Source organism: Salvelinus sp. IW2-2015, linkage group LG31 (genome assembly GCF_002910315.2).
Source record: "Salvelinus sp. IW2-2015 linkage group LG31, ASM291031v2, whole genome shotgun sequence".
Classification (NCBI taxonomy): Eukaryota; Metazoa; Chordata; class Actinopteri; order Salmoniformes; family Salmonidae; genus Salvelinus; species Salvelinus sp. IW2-2015.
This window is the reverse complement of record NC_036870.1, coordinates 9965844-9973967: the sequence shown is the minus strand read 5'-3', so window position 1 is coordinate 9973967 and position 8124 is coordinate 9965844. Positions and strand designations below refer to the sequence as shown.

Here is an 8124-nt window from a genome sequence, read left to right as displayed (position 1 = left end):
CAGTTGGCCACAAACAGAGATTCTAGAGTTTTTTTCCCAATCGACATACACTATATTTACAAAAGTATGTGGACACCCCTTCAAATGATTGGATTTGGCTATTTCAGCCACACCCTTTGCTGACAAGTGTATAAAATCGAGCACACAGCAATGCAATCTCCATAGACAAACATTGGTATTAGAATGGCCTTTCTGAAGAGCTCAGTGACCATCATAAGATGCCACCTTTCCAACAAGTCAGTTTGTCAAATTTCTGCCCTGCTAGAGCTGCCCCAGTCAACTATAAGTGCTGTTATTGTGAAGTGGAAACATCTAGGAGCAACAACAGCTCAGCCGCGAAGTGGTAGGCCACACAAGCTCACAGAACGGGACTGCCGAGTGCTGAATCGTGTAGCGCATAAAAATCATCTGTCCTCGATTGCAACACTCACTACCGAGTTCCAAACTGCCTCTGGAAGCAACATCATCACAAGAACTGTTCGTCGGGAGCTTCATGAAGTTGGTTTCCATGGTCGAGCAGTCACACACAAGCCTAAGATCACCATGCTCAATGCCAAGCGTCGGCTGGAGTGGTGTAAAGCTCGCCGCCATTGGACTCCGGAGCAGTGGAAACGCGTTCTCTGGAGTGATGAATCACGCTTCACCATCTGGCAGTCCGACGGACGATATTGGGTTTGGTGGATGCCGGGAGAACGCTACCTGTCCCAATGCATAGTGCCAACTGTAAAGTTTGGTGGAGGAGGGATATTGATCTGGGGCTGTTTTTCATGGTTCGGGCTAGGCCCCTTTGTTACAGTGAAGGGAAATCTTAACGCTACAGCATACAATGACATTCTACACAATTCTGTGCTTCCAACTTTGTGGCAACAGTTTCGGGAAGGCCCTTTCCTGTTTCAGCATGACAATGCCCCTGTGCACAAAGCAAGTTCCATTACGACAGAAATGGTTAGTTGAGATCGGTGTGGAAAAACTTGACTGGTCTGCACAGAGCCCTGACCTCAACAGCATCGAACACCTTTGGGATGAATTGGAACGCCGACAGCGAGCCAGGCCTAATCGGCCAACATCAGTGCTCGACCTTACTAATGCTCTTGTGGAAAGCCTTCCCAGGAGAGTGGAGGCTGTTATAGCAGCAAAGGGGGGACCAACTCCATATTACTACCCATGATTTTGGAATGAGATGTTCGACGAGCAGGTGACCACATACTTTTGGTCATGTAGTGTATGAGTTCTGGTTGTCTCTTTTGGTTTTCAATAGTAGTCTTGCTGGTAGCTATAAATATTGCCTGAGCGCTGTTGCCATATAATCCCTGATTCATAATTGGTGGATGCAATAGTTGATTTTTGGTGACTCTTGAGTAGTGTATTACAATTGCTGGTTAATTACTCCTTTCATTATATTTTTGTATACTTATCCCTATAGTTTCTTATGAAAGGAAGCATTGATTTTCCTAAGTGGCCTTTCATGCAAAAGCCTGGACAGTGCCAAGGTGCGGGACCCTAAAAAAAGGACCTTAGTTCTTTCTACTTCTAAATGATCCCTTACTTAGTCCTCTGAACTGCAGACGGGCATCTATATGTGCAGTCGAGACACAAAAGTGATTGAGACTGAGGGGAGGGATGGTCAAAATACCACAAAATGCTAACTTTTTTGCCTTCAGAGAATCCAAGTAAAAAATAAAGGGAGAAATGAGAGGGAATGAGAAAGAGTAAGAGGCAAAGAAAGAACATCAGAAGATGATTATACTGAATGATGGCCTTCTGGCTCTTCAGTCTGCTTTTGAAAAAGACGGACTAAACACTGGTTGTTTCGCTGTACAGCAAGTCACAAAGCAAAGAGCAACACAGGTACAGCTATTCTTATGATACCTTTGAAATAGAGGATATAATGGACTTGAGTTTGAATACTTAATAATTAATAATTATAAAAGATACATTGCCTTCGGAAAGTGTTCAGACACATTTTGTTACGTTACAGCCTTATTCTAAAATTCATTACATTTGATTTTTTCCTCAATCTACACACAATAGCCCATAATGACAAAGCAAAAACAGGTTTTTAGATACTTTTGCTCATTTATAAAAAATAAATAAACTGAAATATCACATTTACATAAATATTCAGACCCTTTACTCAGTACTTTGTTGAAACACCTTTGGCAGCGATTACAGCTTCGGGTCTTCTTGGGTATGACACGACAAGCTTGGCACACCTGTATTTGGGGAATTTATCACATTCTTCTCAGCAGATCCTCACAAACTCTGTCAGGTTGGATGGGGAGCGTTGCTGCACAGCCATTTTCAGGTCTCTCCAGAGACGTTCGATTGGGTTCAAGTCCGGGCTCTGGCTGGGCCACTCAAGGACATTCAGAGACTTGTCCCGAAGCCACTTCTACATTGTCTTGACTGTGTGCTTAGGGTTGTTGTCCTGTTGGAAGGTGAACCTTCTCCCCAGTCTGAGATCCTGAGCGCTATGGAGCAGGTTTTCATTAAGGATCTCTGTACTTTGCTCCGTTCATCTTTGCCTCGATCCTGACTAGTCTCCTGAAAAACATCCCAACAGCATGGTGCTGCCACCGCCATGCTTCACCGTAGGGATGGTGCCAAGTTTACTCCAGACGTGATGCTTGGCATTCAGGCCAAAGAGTTCAAGCTTGGTTTCATCAGACCAGAGAATCTTGTTTCTTGAGTCTTTAGGTTCCTTTTGGCAAACTCCAAGCGGACTGTCCTGTGCCTTTTACTGAGGAATGGCTTCCATCTGGCCACCACAAAGGCCCGATTGGTGGAGTGCTGCAGAGATGGTTGTCCTTCTGGAAGGTTCTCCCATCTCCACAGAGGAACTCTAGAGCTCTGTCAGAGTGACCATTTGGTTCTTGGTCACCTCCCTGACCAAGGCCCTTCTCCCCCGATTGCTCAGTTTAGCCGGGTGGCCAGCTCTAGGAAGAGTCTTGGTGGTTCCAAACTTCTTCCATTTAAGAGTGATAGAGGTTCTTGGGGATCTTCAATGCTGCGGAAATGTTTTGGTATCCTTCCTCAGATCTGTGCCTTGACACAATCTTGTCTCAGCGCTCTACAGACAATTCCTTCAAACTCGTGGCTTGGTTTTTGCTCTGACATGCACTGTCAATTGTGGGACCTTATATAGACAGGTGTTTTCCTTCCAAATCATGTCCAAGCAATTGAATTCACCACATGTGGACTCCAATAAAGTTGTATAAAAATCTCAAGGATGATCAATAGAAACAGGAAGCACCTGAGTTCAATATCGAGTCTCATAGCAAAGGGTTTGAATACTTATGTAAATACGTATTTRTGTTTTTTATTTTTTATTCGCAAAATGTCTAAAAACCTGTTTTCGCTTCTTCGTTATGGGGTATTGTGTGTAGATTGCTGAGTTTWWAAAAAAAATTATCCATTTTAGAATAAGGCTGTAACATAACAAAATGTGGAAAAAGTCATGGGGTCTGAATACTTTCTGAAGGCACTGTATATAATTATATTAGGTAACACTTTACTTAAATCATCCAGACAGATTTATAACTTCTTATAATCATGTATGAGCCTTTATAATGTGTTATAACAAGACATGTAATATGTTATGCATTTTTATGCATACCCTTTTCAATGTCTCAAACTTCTGTTATTTAGTCCTGCTCATTATGAGATTGTTATAAGACATTATAAAGGGGTCATACATGTATCATAACTAAGACATTATACCTACCTGTAGGCTTCAAGTGGTCAATTCAGCGGATCGATTGCTATTCAATGTTTTTAATCAAAAGGAACTGACCCCAACTCTGAACCCTAACCCTGTCATATCTAGCCCACTCATGTAAACCCGAATGAAAATTGATGCATTCAAGTTATGATCATGAGAAATGTGCCTGCTCTAAAATTAACATCCTCYCTGTCGCACCTGGGTAGCTTCTGACGCCACGTGGGACTGACCAATCAGACCTTAAAGGAGTACGGGAACGCTCGAAGGCATTTTAATATGGGCGTGGATTACATTCGTTTGCGAGTTCGGACGGCGAACTGATTGGATGCGGCAACTCCTATACAGATMTACACTGTCCAGCTCTTTTATTGGGATATACCGGCACAGAAAAAAATCCGTTTGACAGACAGACAGACGCTCATATTTTAAAAAGCGAGCATATGCCTGGAAAYAGCGCAACACAGTGCCACGGATACTAAGACAAGGATGGAAATTAGGAAATAGAGAGAAGGTGCCCATAATAAGAAGACAGTGACAGGTTTACATTCAGGATTATGCATGGTTCCCTTAGGCAATAATAATAACCCACATGCAATAGAAACATAGCCTAGTAAGGGGTGAATATTTATTATAAACGTTCCATTTATCGCATGCTCRCTTCCTCTCGCAACTCTACATTTTTCTCACACGTCTGCCTCGCGCGTAATTGCTCACAATCTCTCCCTCCCTCCTTCCCTTCTGCCACTCAGTCATTCACCCACTCTCTCTCTCCGTACGCACACACGCGCTCTCTCACTTTTCGTGGGAGAAAGTAGGAAGGGGGAGAGAGAACGAGAGAGAAAGGAGAGGGAGTGAATTCAGGTCTCTCTCTGCTCTCTCCGCTGTGGGCACTCATATCCACTCCGCTGACTCAATGGGGCTTTAGCACTTGGAATATAACATCAAATATTTATTGATCGTACCCCTTTTACTATTTAAATGTTGTACATAGCATAGGTAGATATAGGTAACTTATTAAATAAGCGTTAAGAAGAGGTAAAATACGTTGTTTTTTTTGCCTCACAGAAGGTCCAGTCGAAATTCTCTTCCACTGTCTTTCTGTGAGAGACGATATCTAATTTGAACATATCCGATCTTAAAGTCCAGCGTCAAACAACTACAAAACAATGGATATTCGAGATTGCCCTTTTCGGAAGAAGCGGAGACCATGGCGCGTGGACCTTTCCTCTTTTGCCTTGGTAACTCTGGTGCTCGCGCTGTGCCAACTACCCGTGGCTCGAGCAGGTAAGATGCCTTTTCTTTTGAATAATTACGCTGAGCGTTCCAGTGAGACTTTGCAGCTAAATAATTGTCTGAAATGCGATGTAAATTGTACCAAATCTCCGAATTGTCAAGCACTGACTGCCCGCACCGTGCGTATTTGCTTTTGAAAAGTAATGTTGCTTGACAGTATTTCCTATGATTGTAGCCTAGGTTTATAGGTGACCCGTGGTGCTTTACTGCTAGCCTACATTACTCCAAAACAGTACAGGGAACAGGGTTTCTAATTCATTTAATGTTCTACTGAAATAATATTTTGACGTTTTCATGGGTTTGTATCTCTCCTTCCTCAAGAGGCCGTGGTGAAAGACGCTGCCCTGACAGGTGTCAGTCAGTTCCCCATTGCATTTAGCCCAACAGCTCAACCATTCCAGATATTTAGACGATTTCTGTGGAAGTTGTGAATGTAATGTTTTCTTCTACATTTGACAATAGTTGTAAAAGATAATGGCTTTGTTAGATGAATTAAGTGACGTTTTGGAGCTCGTGCGCCATTGCGCATGGACGCGCATTCATTCCAGACGGGGCCATGGGATAGGACGGTGCGTTTAGCAGCCAAAGTTATACTGAGATACTTTACCAAGAGAGTTCACGTCTGATTTATCGTTCTCTTTACCTGTATATTTCTTGCTACTGGATGTAGGCCTGTGCGTACGTGGATATACAGTGGCAAAGTCAGAGTAATGACTGTGGACATTTTATGGGGACTTGATTAGATGTTTACCAGTTCACCCCGTGCACCCGCCCCTGCCCATCACTGTCACCTCTCATCACTCTCTCTCTTTGTGAGGAGGGTTTTGCACTAGGAATGGATGTTAGTACTGTGACAATAGAGACAGTTTTTTTTTGTGTTCCATCCTGTCTTTAGGCCTACTTGTGAAAGCCTTTAACTTACATTGTTTGACATTGGTCGCCTCTATTGTTTTTTTGAAGTTTCAAAAAATAGTTACCATTGTTTTTATGAAGTTACTGTATCATGATTGAATCATATTATTGATTTATATGATGCTTTTTAACAAGAAACAGTTTAAAGCGAACAGAAGTTTGTGCTTAATAATAGCCTAATTGACAATAGCCGATCAATAATTTGAATTAGACGATTAACAATTACGCTTTTATAATCAATTGTCATTATGATTACAATACTTTTAATTTATATATGGATGACGTTTTATTTTAAGCTTCAACAGCGTCAATGCGTAATTGTTTTTCGAAGAATTTGGTGTCAAGAATGTCTTCAAGGCAGGATGGTAATTCCGTGACTGACCACTAGATTATAACATGCGCATTTGGATCTTTCACGTTATTTTTTAACACAGTGGTACCATTCATTCCCTCAACTCTACAAGCTATGCTCTTAGTTAAATATGACTTCTATAGGATTAAACTTGTATTGATTATTTATTTATTCAGTTGAACATTGGTAACTAATGATACACTTGACCAATTTGAAAAGGCCTACAATTGAACCATTTAAGGTGACACCTTATTATACTAATACCATAGGCACTCATATAATTGTATTATAACATAACAATAATATCCTACAGTTTTATATAGCAATTGCAAATTGAGCTTTATCCCAAATGTATGAGGCCCACGTGAAAAGAGCACTGCTTGTAGTGCCTGTATGGGAAACCTCTTGCAAGATATTGGCAATGTAATATATTAATATAGGCTATACTTCCAAAATACTTTGTTGTTCTCTTCGGGTGCGACATTGGATAAATGCGACTTTATTCTGCGGTTTTGGTTAATTATGCTTTAATGGCATAGGCGTTCTGGTGGGAATAGATGCTAGTGTGTACGGATGGGGGTTTCTAAAGAAATGTGTGCGCTCTACTGTGTTCTTTGGCTCGAGTTCCTATTTCAGATTGCAGAGCCGATTGCAATTTCCCGTCGTCTGACTCCTGTATGTGTTTCGGAGGAGGAAGTCTGAACATTTTTGCTTTTTATGACTAGGTTATTATACGGGAGTGTGCGCTTCTGCGAGACCGAGTGGAAGAGAGAGAAGGGTGTGGAGAGTGAACGTATAAGTGTCTCCGAGTGTATGTTCGCTTTAACAGTTTTGTGTATATGCGGCGGTGAAACCTATGGATTGTTTCATTTTMGGTGTGGAAGTGCCCCTTTAAAATGAATGTGCGCCTCTGTGTCTAACACCTCGGACTGTTTTTCTGACGTTATGAACGTTATGGAGTGCGCTTGCATAAATGCATCAGATCATTTTAAAGTTCAGAAGTGATTTCTCTTTATTATAGTTCAAACTTAACGAGCAGTATATGAATCCATAGAATATTATCTTATTTCCGTAGTTGGGTGCCCTGCGTGCGCACTCGTGCGTTATTGCGCGGGTGTGAACTTGCGCACATCAGTACGACAAGACAGTATCTAAARGTTCCTTCAAACCCCTGCTACTGCCCATGCTACAGCGTGATAGCTCCTTGGTTTATGACGTTCACAGATGACATGTGGATATGGGCTACAAACTAAAGACTAAACAGGTCCCCACCCAGGCAACGAAAGCCCGAATTAGAGGCGGACTGTGCTGTGGCTCCCTCAGAAAGTCTGCCCCCACGGTTTGTTCTCATCCCGCTGGGAAAAAGAGAGTGTGCATATTATAGCATGACACACACAGAGGGTCAAAGGAATGAAAGCAGGGTTTTGTAAATGAACAAAATAGGTCGGCAATATTTTCTTAACATGGATATTCCTTAACCTCATTTCAAAGAACAGTCTCACTTATTCTAAACAAAACACCCTCGCTCACTTACACCCTCTTTCCCCTGCGCTCTCTCACTCGTTCTCCCCTAGCAGTCACAGAGGTAGTGAATAGAGCCACTGTGTGGTCGAGCAGTAGGGCCCTGGCTATTTGTCCTCAGCCTATGCCACAGGCATGCTTTTTGGTGTATGTAAGTGTGAGTATGTATCTATGTGAACTGGATCCCTGAACTGATGTCCCCGTGATTTTTCCCTTGTCTTGTCTTTTTTCACATGTCCTGTGGGATTAATTATTCCCATATTTATTGTTCTCTCTCACTCCCTCCACCTCTCTCTCTCTCTCTCTCTCTCTCACTCCCTCCCTC

The 8124-nt window shown here is 42.2% G+C and overlaps 1 pseudogene; it reads left to right on the top strand.

Annotated features, from left to right (window-relative positions):
* Positions 1 to 4137: 4137 nt before the first annotated feature.
* Positions 4138 to 8124, top strand: part of LOC139023328 (collagen alpha-1(V) chain-like) — a 13627-nt pseudogene continuing 9640 nt past the window's right edge.